Source organism: Triticum aestivum, chromosome 5B (assembly GCF_018294505.1).
Source record: "Triticum aestivum cultivar Chinese Spring chromosome 5B, IWGSC CS RefSeq v2.1, whole genome shotgun sequence".
Lineage (NCBI taxonomy): Eukaryota > Viridiplantae > Streptophyta > Magnoliopsida > Poales > Poaceae > Triticum > Triticum aestivum.
Window position 1 is genome coordinate 351,191,351 of NC_057807.1, and position 19,929 is coordinate 351,211,279.

Here is a 19,929-nt window from a genome sequence, read left to right on the forward strand (position 1 = left end):
AGTATTTTGCAAAAGGATATTCCTTTTTTTATGACGATTGTTTAGAAGCCTTTGAAACACTCAAGAAAACCTTAATTTCTGCACCTATTGTTCAACCACCTGATTGGAACTTGCCTTTTGAAATTATGTGTGATGCTAGAGACTATGTTGTTGGTGCTGTTCTAGGACAAAGAGTTGATAAGAAATTTAATGTTATTCATTATGCTAATAAAACTCTAGACAGTGCTCAACGAAACTACGCTAGTACTGAAAAAGAATTCTTAGCACTGGTGTTTGGTTGTGATAAATTTAGACATTATATTGTTGATTCCAAAGTAATTGTTCACACCGACCATGCAGCTATTAAATATCTTATTGAAAAGAAAGATGCTAAACCTATACTTATTCGATGGGTTCTTTTGTTACAAGAATTTGATTTACATATCATTGATAGAAAAGGAACTGAGAACCCCGAGCTGATAACTTGCCTAGGCTAGAAAATGTGCCTGGTGACCCACTACCTACTGATGATAGTTTTCCTAATGAGAAGTTAGCTGCAATAAATGTTTCTCACGGTACTCCTTGGTATGATGACTATGCTAATTACATTGTTGCTAAATATTTACCACCTAGCTTCACTTATCAACAAAAGAAAAAAATTCTTCTATGATTTAAGACACTACTTTTGGAATGACCCACATCTTTATAAAGGAGTAGATGGTATTATTAGACGTTGTGTACCAGAGCATGAACATGGACAAATCCTACGGAAATGTCACTCTGAAGCTTGTGGAGGGCATCATGCTGGAGATAGAATTGCTCACAAGGTATTGCAATCTGGATTTTATTGGCCTAATCTCTTCAAGGATGCCAGTAAGTTTGTCTAATCTTGTGATGAATGTCAAAGAATAGGTAATATTGGTAAGCGTCAAGAAATGCCTCTGAATTATTCACTTGCTGTTGAACCATTTGATGTTTGGGGATTTGATTACATGGGACCTTTTCCTTCATCTAATGGGTATACACATATTTTGGTTGTTGTTGATTATGTTACTAAATGGGTAGAAGCTATTCCAACCAGTAGTGCTGATCACAACACCTCTAGTAAAATGCTTAAGGAAGTTATTTTCCCAAGGATTGGAGTCCCTAGATATTTAATGACTGATGGTGGTTCACACTTTATTCATGTTGCTTTCCGTAAAATGCTTGCCAAGTATGATGTTAACCGTAGAATTGCATCACCTTATCATCCTTAGTCTAGTAGTCAAGTTGAACTTAGCAATAGAGAAATAAAATTAATTTTGCAAAAGACTTTCAATAGGTCCCGGAAGAATTGGTCTAAGAAATTAGATGATGCACTTTGGGCTTATAGAACATCATATAAAAATCCTATGGGTATGTCTCCTTATAAAATGGTTTATGGAAAAGCTTGTCATTTGCCTCTTGAGTTAGAACGTAAAGCATATCGGGCAATCAAAAAACTCAATTATGATTTCAAACTTGCTGGTGAAAAGAGGTTATTTTATATTAGCTCATTAGATGAATGGATAACGCAAGCTTATGAAAATGCAAAATTATTCAAAGAAAAAGTTAAAAGATGGCATGACAAAAGAATCCAAAAGTGTGAGTTTAAAGTCAGAGAATATGTTCTTTTGTACAACTCTCGTTTCAGATTCTTTGCAGGAAAACCCCTCTCAAAATGGGATGGCCCATATTTCATCGAAGAGGTTTATCGGTCTGGAGCCATCAAAATAAATAATGCTGAAGGTACTAACCTGAAGGTTGTTAATGGGCAACGAATAAAACATTATATCTCAGGTATGCCCATTAATGTTGAAAGTAATATTATCCAAACTTTGACACCGGAAGAACACATAAAAGAGTCCTTCCAGAACACTCCAGAATCGTGAAAATATGGAGTACGTGATACGGTAAGTAAATGGACTCCGAAAAATCCACAAAAATATTTTTTGTCAGTTTTGGAATATTTAGAAAATTAGGAAAATAAGAAACTTCCAGGAAGCGTACCCTGGTGGGCATAAGACACAAGGGCGCACTGGCGCGCCCAGGTGGGTTGTGCCCACCTGGGACACCTTCCGGACTCCGTTTTTCTACCGTATGCTTGTCCTTCAAGATAAAAAATCTATATATACTCCCCGAACCTGTTAACCACTGTATCGTGGAGAAATCCTTGTTGGAAATATGCCCTAGAGGCAATAATAAAATGGTTATTATTATATTTCTTTGTTCATGATAATTGTCTATTATTCATGCTATAACTGTGTTATTCGTAAATCGTAATACACGTGTGAATACATAGACCACAACATGTCCCTAGTAAGCCTCTAGTTGACTAGCTCGTTGATCAACAGATAGTCATGGTTTCCTGACTGTGGGCATTGGATGTCATTGATAACAGGATCACATCATTAGGAGAATGATGTGATGGACAAGACCCAATCCTAAGCATAGCTCAAAGATTGTGTAGTTCGTTTAGCTAGAGCTTTTCCAAATGTCAAGTATCATTTCCTTAGACCATGAGATTGTGCAACTCCCGGATACCATAGGAGTGCTTTGGGTGCACTACGGGTATCCCCGAAAGTGTCTGTTGGATTGGCATGAATCGAGACTGGGATTTGTCACTCTGTATGACAGAGAGGTATCTCTGGGCCCACTCGGTAATGCATCATCATAATGAGCTCAATGTGACCAAGTGTCTAGTCATGGATCATGCATCACGATATGAGTAAAGTGACTTGCCGGGAACGAGACTAAACGAGGTATTGGGATACCGACGATCGAGTCTCGGGCAAGTAACATACCGATTGACAAAGGGAATTGTATACGGGGTTGATTGAATCCTCGACATCGTGGTTGATCCGATGAGATCATCCAGGAGTATGTGGGAGCCAACATGGGTATCCAGATCCTGATGTTGGTTATTGACCGGAGAGGCGTCTCGGTCATGTCTGCATGTCTCCCGAACCCGTAGGGTCTACACACTTAAGGTTCAATGATGCTAGGGTTGTAGAGATATGAGTATGCAGTAACCCGAAAGTTGTTCGGAGTCCCGGATGAGATCCCGGACGTCACGAGGAGTTCCGGAATGGTCCCGAGGTGAAGAATTATGTATAGGAAGTGCAGTTTCGGCCATCGGGAAAGTTTCGGTGGTCACCGATATTGTACCGGGACCACCGGAAGGGTCCCGGGGGTCCACCGGGTGGGGCCTCCTATCCCGGAGGGCCCCGTGGGCTGAAGTGGGAGGGGAACCAGCCCCTGGTGAGCTGGTGCACCCCCCCCTGCCCCCCCACGCCTAGGGTTGGAAACCCTAGGGGTGGGGGGCGCCTCCACATGCCTTGGGGGGCAAGCCTCCCCCTTGGCCGCCACCCCCCTTGGAGATCCCATCTCCTAGGGCCGGCGCCCCCCAGGGGGCCTTTATAAAGGGGGGGAGGGAGGGCAGCCGCACCCATGCTCTTGGCGCCTCCCTTCCCCCCCTTCCTACACCTCTCCCTCTCGTAGAAGCTCGGCGAAGCTCTGCCGAGATCACTGCTGCATCCACCACCAAGCCATCGTGCTGCTGGATCTCCGTCAACCTCTCCTTCCCCCTTGCTGGATCAAGAAGGAGGAGACGTCTTGCTCAACCGTACATGTGTTGAATGCGGAGGTGCTGTCCGTTCAGCACTAGGATCATCGGTGATTTGGATCACGACGAGTACGACTCCCTCAACCCCGTTCTCTTGAACGCTTCCACTCGCGATCTACAAGGGTATGTAGATGCACTCCTCTCTCTCATTGCTGGATGAACTCCTAGATTGATCTTGGTGAACGTAGGAAATCTTTTATTTTATGCAACGTTCCCCAATAGTGGCATCATGAGCTAGGTCTTTGCGTAGTTCTCTTTGCACGAGTAGAACACAAATTTGTTGTGGGCGTAGATGTTGTCAACTTTCTTGCCACTACTAGTCTTATTTTGCTTCAGCGGTATTGTGGGATGAAGCGGCCCGGACCGACCTTACACGTACGCTTATGTGGGACAGGTTCCACCGACTGACATGCACTAGTTGCATAAGGTGGCTAGCGGGTGTCTGTCTCTCCCACTTTAGTTGGAGTGGATTCGATGAAAAGGGTCCTTATGAAGGGTAAATAGAAGTTGGAAAATCACATTGTGGCTTTTACGTAGGTTAGAAAACGTTCTTGATAGATCACCTATAGAAGCCACGTAAAAACTTGCAACAACAATTAGAGGACGTCTAATTTGTTTTTGCAGCAAGTGTTTTGTGATGTGATATGGCCAAAAGTTGTGATGAATGATGAATGATATATATGTGATGTATGAGATCATGTTCTTGTAGTAAGAATCACGACTTGCATGTCGATGAGTATGACAACCGGCAGGATCCATAGAAGTTGTCTTTATTTTTTGTATGACATGCGTGTCATTGAGAAACGCCATGTAAATTACTTTACTTTATTGCTAAACGCGTTAGCCATAGTAGTAGAAGTAATAGTTGGCGAGCAACTTCATGGAGACACGATGATGGAGATCATGATGATGGAGATCATGGTGTCATGCCGGTGACAAAGATGATCATGGAGCCTCGAAGATGGAGATCAAAGGAGCTATATGATATTGGCCATATCATGTCACTATTTGATTGCATGTGATGTTTATCATGTTTTTCATCTTGTTTACTTAGAACGACGGTAGTAAATAAGATCATCCCTCATAATAATTTCAAGAAAAGTGTTCCCCCTAACTATGCACCATTGCGAAGGTTCGTTGTTTCGAAGCACCACGTGATGATCGGGTGTGATAGATCCTAACGTTCGAATACAACGGGTGTAAGACAGATTTACACACGCAATACACTTAGGTTGACTTGACAAGCCTAGCATGTATAGACATGGCCTCGGAACACGGAGGACCGAAAGGTCGAGCATGAGTCGTATAGAAGATACGATCAACATGGAGATGTTCACCGATCATGACTAGTCTGTCTCACGTGATGATCGGACACGGGCTAGTCGAGTCGGATCATGTATCACTTAGATGACTAGAGGGATGTCTAATCTGAGTGGGAGTTCATTAAATAATTTGATTAGATGAACTTAATTATCATGAACTTAGTCTAAAATCTTTACAATATGTCTTGTAGATCAAATGGCCCACGTTACCCTCAACTTCAATGCATCCCTAGAGAAAACCAAGCTGAAAGATGATGGCAGCAACTATACAGACTGGGTCCGGAACCTGAGGATCATCCTCATAGCTACCAAGAAAGATTATGTCCTAGAAGCACCGCTAGGTGAAGCACCAATCCCAGAGAACCAAGACGTTATGAACGCTTGGCAGTCTCGTGCTGATGATTACTCCCTCGTTCAGTGCGGCATGCTTTACAACTTAGAACCGGGGCTCCAAAAGCGTTTTGAGCAACACGGAGCATATGAGATGTTCGAGGAGCTGAAAATGGTTTTCCAAGCTCATGCCCGGGTCGAGAGATATGAAGTCTCCGACAAGTTCTTCAGCTGTAAGATGGAGGAAAACAGTTATGTTAGCGAGCACATACTCAAGATGTCTGGGTTGCACAACCGCTTGACTCAGCTGGGAGTTAATCTCCCAGATGACGCGGTCATTGAAAGAATCCTCCAGTCGCTCCCACCAAGCTACAAGAGCTTTGTGATGAACTTCAATATGCAGGGGATGGAAAAGACCATTCCTAAGGTGTATTCAATGCTGAAATCAGCAGAGGTAGAGATCAAAAAGGAACATCAAGTGTTGATGGTGAATAAAACCACTAAGTTCAAGAAAGGCAAGGGTGAGAGGAACTTCAAGAAGGACGGCACGGGAGTTGCCGCGCCCGGTAAGCCAATTGCCGGGAAGAAGTCAAACAATGGACCCAAGCCTGAGACTGAGTGCTTTTATTGCAAGGGAAGTGGTCACTGGAAGCGGAACTGCCCCAAGTACTTAGCGGACAAGAAGGCCAGCAAAACCAAAGGTATATGTGATATACATGTAATTGATGTGTAACTCACCAGTACTCGTAGTAGCTCTTGGGTATTTGATACCCGTGCGGTTGCTCATATTTGTAACTCAAAGCAGGAGCTGCGGAATAAGCGGAGACTGGCAAAGGACGAGGTGACGATGCGCGTCGGGAATGGTTCCAAGGTCGATGTGATCGCCGTCGGCACACTACCTCTACATTTACCTACGGGATTAGTTTTAAACCTCAATAATTGTTATTTAGTACCAGCTTTGAACATGAACATTGTATTAGGATCTCGTTTAATTTGAGATGGCTACTCATTTAAATCCGAGAATAATGGTTGTTCTATTTATATGAGAGATATGTTTTATGGTCATGCCCCGCTGGTGAATGGTTTATTCTTAATGAATCTCGAGCGTAATGTTACACATATTCATAGTGTGAATACCAAAAGATGTAAAGTTGCTAACGATAGTCCCACATACTTGTGGCACTGCCGCCTTGGTCACATTGGTGTCAAGCGCATGAAGAAGCTCCATGCTGATGGACTTTTAGAGTCTCTCGATTATGAATCATTTGACACATGCGAACCATGCCTCATGGGCAAAATGACCAAGACTCCATTCTCCGAAACAATGGAGCGAGCAACCAACTTATTGTAAATCATACATACTGATGTGTGCGGTCCAATGAGCATTGAGGCTCGCGGAGGATATCATTATGTTCTCACTCTCACTGATGACTTGAGTAGATATGGGTATGTCTACTTGATGAAACACAAGTCTGAGACCTTTGAAAAGTTCAAGGAATTTCAGAACGAGGTAGATAATCAACGTGACCGAAAGATAAAGTTCTTACAATCAGATCATGGGGGAGAATATTTAAGTCATGAATTTGGTACGCACTTAAGGAAATGTGGAATCGTTTCACAACTCATGCCACCTGGAACACCTCAGTGAAACGGTGTGTCCGAACGTCGTGATCGCACTCTATTTATATGGTCCGATCTATGATGTCACTTACCGATTTACCGCTATCATTTTGGGGATATGCTCTAGAGACAGCTACATTCACTTTAAATAGGGCACCGTCTAAATCCGTTGAGACGACACTGTATGAATTATGGTTTGGGAAGAAACCTAAGCTGTCGTTTCTAAAAGTTTGGGGATGCGATGCTTATGTCAAGAAACTTCAACCTGAAAAGCTTGAAGCCAAGTCGGAAAAATGCGTCTTCATAGGATACCCTAAGGAAACAATTGGGTATACCTTCTATTTAAGATCCCAGGGCAAGATCTTTGTTGCCAAGAACGGGTCCTTTCTGGAGAAAGAGTTTCTCTCGAAAGAATTAAGTGGGAGGAAAGTAGAGCTTGATGAAGTACTACCTCTTGAAACGGTGAGTAGGGCAACTCAGGAAGATGTTCATGTGGTGCATGCACCGACAAGAGAGGAGGTTAATGATGATGATCAAGATACTTCGGATCAAGCTCCTACTGAACTTCGAAGGTCCACAAGGACACGTTCCGCACCGGAGTGGTGCGGCAACCCTGTCTTAGAAATCATGTTGTTAGACAACGGTGAACCTTCGAACTATGAAAAAGCGATGGCGGGCCCAGATTCCAACAAATGGCTTGAAGCCATGCAATCCGAGATAGGATCCATTTATGAAAACAAAGTGTGGACTTTGACAGACTTGCCGATGATCGGTGAGCAATAGAAAACAAATGGATCTTTAAGAAGAAGACGAACGCGGATGGTAATGTTACCATATGTAAAGCTCGACTTGTCGCTAAGGGTTATCGACAGGTTCAAGGGATTGACTACGATGAGACATTCTCTCCCGTAGCGAAGCTGAAGTCCGTCCGAATCATGTTAGCAATTGCCGCATACTATGATTATGAGATATGGCAAATGGACGTCAAAACGGCATTCCTTAACGGCCATCTTAAGGAAGAACTATATATGATGCAGCCGGAAGGTTTTGTCGACCCTGAGAATGCTAACAAGGTATGCAAGCTCCATCGATCCATTTATGGGCTGGTGCAAGCATCTCGGAGTTGGAACATTCGCTTTGATGAGATGATCAAAGCGTTTGGGTTTATGCAGACTTATGGAGAAGCCTGCGTTTACAAGAAAGTAAGTGGGAGCTCTGTAGCATTTCTCATATTATATGTAGATGACATACTTTTGATGGGAAATGATATAGAACTTTTGGACAGCATTAAGGCCTACTTGAATAAGTGTTTTTCAATGAAGGACCTTGGAGAAGCTGCTTACATATTAGGCATCAAAATCTATAGGGATAGATCGAGATGCGTCATAGGTCTTTCACAAAGCACATACCTTGATAAGATATTGAAGAAGTTCAATATATATCAGTCCAAGAAAGGGTTCTTGCCTGTATTGCAAGGTGTGAGAGTGAGCTCGGCTCAATGCCCAACCACGGCAGAAGATAAAGAAGAGATGAGTGTCATCCCCTATGCATCAGCCGTAGGGTCTATTATGTATGCCATGCTGTGTACCAGACCTGATGTAAAACTTGCCGTAAGTTTGGTAGGAAGGTATGTAGGACCTTGAGAAGAGGTGTCTAGAGGGGGGGTGATTAGACACTTTGTGACAAAGTTGTAGTTTTTAAGCCTTTTAAGTTTAAGTGGAGTTTGGGCACAAGTTTAACATTTACAATACATATCAAGCAAGCATGCAAAGAGCGTATGAGCAGTGGAAAGTAAAGCATGCAACTTGCAAGAATGTAAAGGGAAGGGTTTGGAGGATTCAAACACAATTGGAGACACGGATGCTTTTGTCGTGGTTCCGATAGGTAGTGCTATCGTACATCCACGTTGATGGAGACTTCAACCCACGAAGGGTAACGGTTGCGCGAGTCCACTGAGGGCTCCACCCTCGAAGGGTCCACGAAGAAGCAACCTTGTCTATCCCACCATGGCCGTCACCCACAAAGGACTTGCCTCACTAGCGATAGATCTTCACGAAGTAGGCGATCTCCTTGCCCTTACAAAGTCCTTGGTTCAACTCCACAATCTTGTCGGAGGCTCCCAAGTGACACCTAGCCAATCTAGGAGACACCACTCTCCAAGAAGTAACAAATGGTGCATTGATGATGAACTCCTTGCTCTTGTGCTTCAAATGATAGTCTCCCCAACACTCAACTCTCTCTCATAGGTTTTGGATCTGATGGAAAGAGGATTTGAGTGGAAAGCAACTTGGGGAAGGCTAGAGATCAAGATTCATATGGTAGGAATGGAATATCTTGGCCTCAACACATGAGTAGGTAGTTCTCTCTCAGAAATAGGATGCTGGAAGTGTAGGTTCGTTTTGATGGCTCTCTCCACGAATGAAGAGGAGGTGGAGGGGTATATATAGCCTCCACACAAAATCTAACCGTTACACACAACTTGCCAAACTCGGTGGGACCGAATTGGTAAACTCGGTCGGACCGATTCAGCAAATCTAGTGACCGTTAGGATTTTCAGTGGGACCGAAATGCAACTCGGTAAGACCGATTTGATTAGGGTTAGGGCATAACGTAATCTCGGTAAGACCGATTACTGAAACTCGGTAAGACCGATTTTGGTAATAAGCTTTCCAGAGAGTTGGTCAGGAAAACTCGGTTGGACCGATTATTCAAACTCGATGGGACCGATTTTGGTAATGAGTCAACCAGGAAGTTTGCATTGTAATCTTGGTAGTACCGATTGCTCAAACTCGGTGAGACCGATTTTGGTAATGGACATACACAGAGAGATTACAATCCCATCTCGGTGAGACCGAGATCCCTATCGGTGAGACCGATTTGCCTAGGGTTTGTGGCAGTGGCTATGTCATCAAAACTCAGTGGCGCCGGATGGAAAGAATCTGTGGGGCCGAGTTTGACTTTAGGTTTTAGGACATATGTGTGGAAGTGGGAAAGTAGTTGAGGGTTTTGGAGCATATCACTAATCACTGTGGAGCAAGAAACTCATTAAGCAACACCTCATCCCTCCTTGATAGTATTGGCTTTTCCTATAGACTCAATGTGATCTTGGATCACTAAAATTTAAAATGAAGAGTCTTGAGCTTGAATCTTGAGCCAATCCTTTGTCCTTAGCATCTTGAAGGAGTTCCCACATCCTTTAGTCCATGCCACTCCATTGTTGAACTTATCTGAAACATACTAGATAAAAGTGTTAGTCCGACAAGAGATATGTTGACATTAATTACCAAAACCACCTAGGGAGCACTTGTGCTTTCAATCTCCCCCTTTTTGGTAATTGATGACAACATACATTGAAGCTTTAGATAAAGATATAAAGAACAGCAAGTAAAGCTTTGGAAAGACATGTAACAAGCATAGGCTCCCCCTACATGTATGCAATCATGTAAACATGGAATGTAGAAGCATGTGAGAGCATAACCATGATAGAACAGGCAATGTGTTACATGTATATTGGCCATATGCATCAGAGCAAATAATATTAAAGAAAATACCTTCATGCCCATGAGTCCTTCTTGCAAACAGTATGTACATCAGCAAGAATTCCTCATACACATGATTGTGATGCATATACTTACCTTGTAGTCTTGAGTTGGCTTAGGATGGAATGAACCTATGAAAATAAGGTTAGATAACACAGATGCACCTACTAGCCAGAGCAAACAAAAGAAACCACAAGAATACCAAGACTGGGATGACATGTAGATAGTGAGTACTAAGTACTACATTGGATTAGACATGTCCCCAAGAGTAAAGATATGCAATGAATTTGAATGATTTCTTTCCCTTAGATGTCTTGCTCCCCCTGAATCTAGCATGGGATACTGGGAGAAGATAGGGAACAGAAAATCAGAGCTGAAAGATATAATGAACAGAGCTAATGCAAATAAGCACAAAAGATCATATGAACATGTCTCTCCCCTCAAGAAGACATGTGGCATCTCTCCTCTTGAACACCAAGCATCTGGGATCCTTGAGAAATACTTTCTACTTAATTATTCTCTTCCCCTTGAGATCTCTCTCTCTCCCCCTGAGGATCTCTCTCCACCTAAGGAGGTGATATACTCTTTCTCTGATGTGATCTCTCTTTAAATGATAAGCTTTGATGTGATCTCTCTCTCCCCCTTTGACATCAATTTCCAAGAAGGGTTTTCTGTGATCTGTCGAATGGGTTTAGTCCTTGAGTCACAGCATAAAGCAATGATAAAAATTTGATGCTTCTAGAGGACAAGATTCATTGAGTGGAGCTGGATCAGAAGAATCAAGGAATAAGTGGCAAACTATTTTTCCTGTTGTGAAATCGGTGGCACCGAGTGGTATGCTTCGGTGGTGCCGAAAGGATTCGGTTGGACCGAAGACAACAAATCGGTGAAACCGAGTTCACAGCAGAGAAAACACTTGTCACCTCAGCTCACTAGACTAGTAAGATCTCACAAAGATTTGCAAGGAATTAACTGAAAGATATGCAATAAATTTGATGCAGAAAATGCAGAGCAAACAGAAAGAAATCTAGATGAAGTTTTTTTTGGAAAGAGGAAACAAATATGCATGAGATGAATGCACAAACACAGAAAAGAACACAAGAGAACTTCATCTAGAGATGGTCGGCAACAAAGTCACCTATGTTAGAGTATATTGACTTAGGAGTCAAGTGAGATCACTTGATCATAGGTCATACTCATTGTTTAAGCTCAAAATGGGGTTTCCATTTTTCCTTTAAGCATCTTGATGTATTCACATCTTGTCGAGTTGCTTTAACTCATGACTTGGAGTAAAGCTTCTCTAAGATGTAATAACATACCTTTGTTGGTGGTGTTGTCCATGTAGTTGAACTTGCGTGGGTTGCTCAAGGTTGATGTAGCTCATCAAGAATTTGGAGCACCACTTGGAATTTGAGTCCATCTTCCTACATGGGTTAGTTCTTGCAAGGAAGAGCACTTGCGTATCCAAAAATGACAATCATGAAGCTCAATATAGAATTTGTCAAAGGATATGTTTGAATGGTTCCGTGCTTCCTTGTCTTCATCCACCATTGTGTAGAGACTTGGTGATGTAGAGATTGCTCAAGATATGAGTAGGTTACAATCTCATGGAATTTGATTCAACCAAGTACCTACACGGGTTAGATAACATGCAAGATCCAAGTATATCCAAGACATAAGATTTTCATCATAAGAGAAATATCAAGGATTAGTCATAAGCTCATGTCTTGCATGTATCCAATGGAGTTTCTACTCCAAGTTTGAAGCATCAATGATGTTCAATTCTCCTCTTAACCTGCAAAACACTTTCTCATCAAGAGGTTTAGTGAATATATCCGCTAATTGCTTTTCGGTGCGAACATGCTTAAGATTAATGTCACCCTTAGCAACATGATCTCGAATGAAATGATGACGAACTTCAATATGCTTAGTTTGAGAATGTTGCACGGGATTATGACCAATTTTGATAGCACTTTCATTGTCACAAAGCAATGGAACATGTTTCACATATATCCCATAATCTTTAAGAGTTTGGGTCATCCAAAGTAATTGAGCACAACATGAACCAGCGGCAATGTATTCCGCTTCGGCGGTGGATAAGGATACCGAGTTTTGTTTCTTGGAGGACCAAGACACAAGAGATCTACCAAGAAATTGACAAGTACCCGAAGTGGACTTTCTATCAACCTTGTCTCCAACATAGTCCGAGTCGGAGTAGCCAATAAGATCGAAAGAGGCCCTCTTAGGATACCAAATGCCAAAATTTGGTGTATGGATTAAGTATCTCACTATCCTTTTCACGACCTTAAGATGACATTCTTTAGGAGCAGCTTGATATCGTGCACACATGCACACACTTAGCATGATATCGGGACATGAAGAACATAGATATAACAATGAACCAATCATAGAGCGATAAACCTTTTGATCAACCGGTTCACCATCTTTGGTCAAGTCAAGATGTCCACTAGTAGGCATGGGTGTAGACATACCTTTGCATTCTTGCATATTGAACTTCTTGAATAAGTCCTTGGTGTACTTCGTTTGAGAGACAAAGGTACCTTCCTTAGTTTGCTTGATTTGCAACCCAAGAAAGAATTTGAGTTCACTCATCATAGACACCTCAAACTTCTCCGACATTAGCTTCCCAAACTTTTCACTAAAATGAGGGTTAGTTGAACCAAATATAATATCATCAACATAGATTTGGCACACAAATATTTCTCCATTAACCCTTTTAGTAAAAAGAGTAGAATCAATTTTCCCGATTTCAAAGCCTTTTTCAATAAGGAACTTGGTCAAGCATTTATACCACGCTCTAGGAGCTTGTTTAAGACCATAAAGAGCTTTGTGAAGTTTGTAAACATGATTGGGTTTATTAGGATTGACAAAGCCGGGAGGTTGTTTAACATAAACTTCCTCCTCAATTTCACCATTTAGAAAAGCACTTTTAATGTCCATTTGGTACAAGGTGATATCATGATGATTAGCATAGGCAAGTAAGATGCGAATGGACTCAAGTCTAGCAACGGGAGCATAAGTCTCACCATAGTCCATACCTTCAATTTGTGTGTAGCCTTGGGCGACGAGACGTGCTTTGTTGCTAACTACTTGTCCATCTTCATCTTGCTTGTTGCAAAACACCCATTTGGTATCGATGATGTTGTGGTTGTTGTCGGGCTTCTCAACCAATGTCCACACTTGGTTCCTTTCAAAGTTGTGTAGCTCTTCATGCATAGCATTTATCCAATCCGGATCTTCCAATGCTTCTTCGACCTTCATAGGTTCAATGCTAGAGATGAAAGAATAGTTTTCACAAAAGTTAGCTAAACGAGTTTTAGAGCGAGTGATTCTCCCGGTTTGAATATCATTGTAGATTTGCTCGACGGGATGGTCTTTAGAAATTCTTGCTCGAACTCGTGAAAGCTTTTGCTTGGTTCTTGGTTGAACTTCTTCTTCATCTTGTTCTTCTTCTTGGCCTTCTTCATTGTTTGCGTTGCCGTTCTCTTGTCGTGGTGGAGAAGGAGGTTGTTGACGTTCATCTTGATGCACTTCCTCGTTTTCTTCATCTTGGTGTGTCCCACTTGTGGATGCTTCCGTATCAACTCTTGGTTCACCTTGTCGTGTAGTAGAAGCTTCCACTTGGATGGACGAGGTACTCTCCTTCACCCTCGTTGGACGGACCTTGCCAATAGACAAGTCTTGAATTGCTTCCGAGGGGTCTTTGTCTCCTACATCAATTGGCAATTGCTCTATTTGTGAGCCGTTAGATTCATCAAACTTCACATCTACCGTCTCTTCAACCTTTCGGGTGAAATTGTTGTAGACACGGTAAGTGTGAGAGTTTGAGCCATAACCTAGTAGGAAACCTTCATGAGACTTAGGAGCAAATTTAGAACGACGATGCTTATCAAGAATGTAGCACTTTGAGCCAAATACTCGAAAGTATCCAACTTGGGGTTTGTTACCGGTGAGGAGCTTGTATGCCGTCTTGCCGAGTAGCTTGTGAAGATACAAGCGATTTGTTGCATGACAAGTTGTCTCAACCGCTTCTGCCCAAAAGTGCTTCGGTGTCTTGTACTCATCAAGCATCATTCTCGCCATTTTGATGAGCGTCCGGTTCTTCCTCTCAACAACTCCATTTTTTTGAGGTGTGTACGTAGCCGAGAGCTCGTGTGAAATCCCTTCTTAGTCAAGAAAGGTGTCCACATTTGCGTTCTTGAACTCCATTCTGTTGTTGCTGCAAACCTTCTTGATCTTCACTTCAAATTGATTTTGGGCCTTCCTAGCGAAGTTTTTGAAGATCTTTTGGACCTGCGATTTATCATCAAGAAAGAACACCCACGTAAATCTGGAAAAATCATCAACTATAACTAGACCAAAAGAATTTCCACCGAGACTCGTGTAAGAGTTGGGACCAAAGAGATCCATATGAAGTAGCTCGAGTGGCCTCCTTGTGGTCATAATGTTCTTCACGGGATGCCTTCCTCCAACCTGTTTACCTGCTTGACAAGCACTGCAAAGTCTATCCTTATCAAATATGACATCATTAACTCCAAGGATATGATTCCCTTTAATAAGCTTGTCAAGGTTTCGCATACCAACATGACCTAATCGTCTATGCCATAACCAACCTTTTGAGGATTTAGCAATGAAGCAAGTTTTAGGTTGAGCCTTTTTAGTGAAATCAACAATGTATAGATCAGCTCTACGTATACCGGTAAAGACCATTTTATGATTGTCTCGACGAAACACTTGGCAATCTACTTCAGTAAATAGGACATTGAAACCAAAATCAGCAAGTCTAGATACTGAAAGTAAGTTGTATCCAAGAGATTCAACGAGCATGACATTTTGTATGGAGCTATCATGTGATATGGCCACCTTACCGAGGCCAACCACCTTACCCTTTGAGTTGTCACCGAAAGTGACATACTTTCGAGGACTATCATTTTCAGCAAGCTCACGAAACATGTCTTTATCTCCGGTCATGTGATCGGTACATCCACTATCAAGAACCCATTCCTTTCCTCCTGACATATATCCCCGAAGATTTGCCATAAGACCAAAATGTCTCATTGCATCATCAAGATCGAAGTCACTATCATCATCCTCATCATAGTATCCATGTTCAACATCGTCATGTGGTGGATCAAATCCTAGAGAGGGTGATTCGTTAGAGTGAGTTTGACAATGATCTTGCTTATGAATTTTTATAGCTTCGGAAATAATATCACTAATAATTCCAACATCTCCTTTGGCACGCATAAGGTTTGTAAGTTCAAATAGACGATCACCAAGCATAGGATCACTAGTATTCATCTTACTCAAGGCAATAGACTTATGGAGAATTTCATCTAGGTTTTTCAAGGAATAATTTGGAAAGCGTTCCTCAAGAAATTTCCATATAGTGTAGGCACACTCAAGAGTAGGCAAACATCCAATCAAGTTTCTAGGCAAGCCTCTAGTGATAAGATTAACAGTTCTAACATTCCTAATCATGTAAATTGACTCATCAAGAGTAGGATGCATAGGATCAGCATGAGGTGCACAAGGGCTAGCAATGTACTTGTTCAAATGATATTGATTGAAAATTACAAGCATCTCATTTTTTCACTCATGAAAATACTCTCCATCAAGAATAGGCACTCTATGTCTAAGACTCCCCAAAGTAGACTCATCCATCTTCCTCTAATGGTGATTAAACCAAGGCAATGGAGACGATTGCTCTGATACCACTTGTAGGACCTTGAGAAGAGGTGTCTAGAGGGGGGTGATTAGACACTTCGTGACAAAGTTGCAGTTTTTAAGCCTTTTAAGTTTAAGTGGAGTTTGGGCACAAGTTTAACATTCACAATACATATCAAGCAAGCATGCAAAGAGCGTATGAGCAGCGGAAAGTAAAGCATGCAACTTGCAAGAATGTAAAGGGAAGGGTTTGGAGGATTCAAACGCAATTGGAGACACGGATGTTTTTGTCGTGGTTCCGATAGGTGGTGCTATCATACATCCACGTTGACGAAGACTTAAACCCACGAAGGGTAACGATTGCGCGAGTCCATGGAGGGCTCCACCCATGAAGGGTCCACGAAGAAGCAACCTTGTCTATCCCACCATGGCCGTCACCCACGAAGGACTTGCTTCACTAGCGGTAGATCTTCACGAAGTAGGCAATCTCCTTGCCCTTACAAAGTCCTTGGTTTAACTCCACAATCTTGTCGGAGGCTCCCAAGTGACACCTAGCCAATCTAGGAGACACCACTCTCCAAGAAGTAACAAATGGTGCGTTGATGATGAACTCCTTTCTCTTGTGCTTCAAATGATAGTCTCCCCAACACTAAACTCTCTCTCATATGTTTTGGATCTGATGGAAAGAGGACTTGAGTGGAAAGCAACTTGGGAAAGGCTAGAGATCAAGATTCATATGGTAGGAATGGAATATCTTGGCCTCAACACATGAGTAGGTAGTTGTCTCTCAGAAATAGGATGCTGGAAGTGTAGGTTCGTTCTGATGGCTCTCTCCACGAATGAAGAGGAGGTGGAGGGGTATATATAGCCTCCACACAAAATATAACCGTTACACACAACTTGCCAAACTTGGTGGGACCGAATTGGTAAACTCAGTCGGACCGATTCAACAAATCTAGTGACCGTTAGGATTTTCGGTGGGACCGAAATGCAACTTGGTAAGACCGATTTAATTAGGGTTAGGGCATAACGTAATCTCGGTAAGACCGATTACTCAAACTCGGTAAGACCGATTTTGGTAATAAGCTTTCCAGAGAGTTGGTCAGGCAAACTCGGTTGGACCGATTATTCAAACTCGGTGGGATCGATTTTGGTAATGAGTTAACCATGAAGTTTGCATTGTAATCTCGGTAGTACCGATTGCTCAAACTCAGTGAGACCGATTTTGGTAATGGACATACACAGAGAGATTACAATCCCCTCTCGGTGAGACCGAGATCCCTATCGGTGAGACCGATTTGCCTAGGGTTTGTGGCAGTGGCTATGTCATCAAAACTCGGTGGCGCCGGATGGAAAGAATCAGTGGGGCCGAGTTTGACTTTAGGTTTTAGGACATATGTGTGGAAGTGGGAAAGTAGTTGAGGGTTTTGGAGCATATCACTAAGCACTGTGGAGCAAGAAACTCATTAAGCAACACCTCATCCCTCCTTGATAGTATTGGCTTTTCCTATAGACTCAATGTGATCTTGGATCACTAAAATATAAAATGAAGAGTCTTGAGCTTGAAGCTTGAGCCAGTCCTTTGTCCTTAGCATCTTGAAGGAGTTCCCACATCCTTTAGTCCATGCCACTCCATTCTTGAACTTATCTGAAACATACTAGATAAAAGTGTTAGTTCAACAAGAGATATGTTGACATTAATTACCAAAACCACCTAGGGAGCACTTGTGCTTTCATGGTACCAAAGTAATCCCGGCAAGGAACACTGGAGAGTGGTCAAGAACATCCTAAAGTACCTGAAAAGGACTAAGGATATGTTTCTCGTTTATGGAGGTGACGAAGAGATTGTCGTAAAGGGTTACGTCGACGCTAGCTTTGACACAGATCTGGATGACTCTAAGTCACAGACCGGATACGTGTATATTTTGAATGGTGGGGCAGTAAGCTGGTGCAGTTGCAAGCAAAGCGTCGTGGCGGGATCTACATGTGAAGCAGAGTACATGGCAGCCTCGGAGGTAGCACATGAAGCAATCTGGGTGAAGGAGTTCATCACCGACCTAGGAGTCATACCCAATGTGTCGGGGCCGATCGCACTCTTCTGTGACAACACTGGAGCTATTGCACTTGCCAAGGAGCCCAGGTTTCACAAGAAGACCAGGCACATCAAGCGTCACTTCAACTCCATACGTGAAAATGTTCAAGATGGAGACATAGATATTTGTAAAGTACATACGGATCTGAATGTAGCAGATCCGTTGACTAAACCTCTCCCTAGAGCAACACATGATCAACACCAGAACACTATGGGTGTTTGATTCATCACAATGTAACTAGAATATTGACTCTAGTGCAAGTGGGAGACTGTTGGAAATATGCCCTAGAGGCAATAATAAAATGGTTATTATTATATTTCTTTGTTCATGATAATTGTCTATTATTCATGCTATAACTGTGTTATCCAGAAATCGTAATACATGTGTGAATACATAGACCACAACATGTCCCTAGTAAGCCTCTAGTTGACAAGCTCGTTGATCAACAGATAGTCATGGTTTCCTGACTATGGGCATTGGATGTCATTGATAACGGGATCACATCATTAGGAGAATGATGTGATGGACAAGACCCAATCCTAAGCATAGCTCAAAGATCGTGTAGTTCGTTTAGCTAGAGCTTTTCCAAATATCAAGTATCATTTCCTTAGACCATGAGATTGTGCAACTCCCGGATACCGTAGGAGTGCTTTGGGTGTGCCAAACGTCACAATGTAACTGGGTGACTATAAAGGTGCACTACGGGTATCTCCGAAAGTGTCTATTGGGTTGGCATGAATCGAGACTGGGATTTGTCACTCCGTATGACGGAGAGGTATCTCTAGGCCCACTCGGTAATGCATCATCATAATGAGCTCAATGTGACCAAGTGCCTAGTCATGGGATCATGCATTACGGTACGAGTAAAGTGACTTGCCGGTAACGAGACTAAATGAGGTATTGGGATACCGACGATCGAGTCTCGGGCAAGTAACGTACCGATTGACAAAGGGAATTATATACAGAGTTGATTGAATCCTCGACATCATGGTTCATCCGATGAGATCATCGAGGAGTATGTGGGAGCCAACATGGGTATCCAGATCCTGCTGTTGGTTATTGACCGGAGAGGCGTCTCGGTCATGTCTGCATGTCTCCCGAACCCGTAGGGTCTACACACTTAAGGTTCGGTGACGCTAGGGTTGTAGAGATATGAATATGCAGTAACCCAAAAGTTGTTCGGAGTCCCGGATGAGATCCCGGACGTCACGAGGAGTTCCAAAATGGTCCGGAGGTGAAGAATTATATATAGGAAGTGCAGTTTCAGCCATCGGGAAAGTTTCGGGGGTCACCGGTATTGTACCGGGACCACCAGAAGGGTCCCGGGGGTCCACCGGGTGGGGCCACCTATCCCGGAGGGCCCCGAGGGCTGAAGTGGGAGGGGAACCAGCCCCTGGTGGGCTGGTGCACCCCCCCTTGGCCCCCCCTGCGCCTAGGGTTGGAAACCCTATGGGCGGGGGGCGCCTCCACATGCCTTGGGAGGCAAGCCTCCCCCTTGGCCGCCTCCCCCCCTTGGAGATCCCATCTGCTAGGGCCGGCGCCCCCCCAGGGGGCCTATATAAAGGGGGGAGGGCATCCGCACCCATGCTCTTGGCGCCTCCCTTCCCCCCTTGCTACACCTCTCCCTCTCGTAGAAGCTCGGTGAAGCTCTGCCGAGATCACTGCTGCATCCACCACCACGCCGTTGTGTTGCTGGATCTCCGTCAACCTATCCT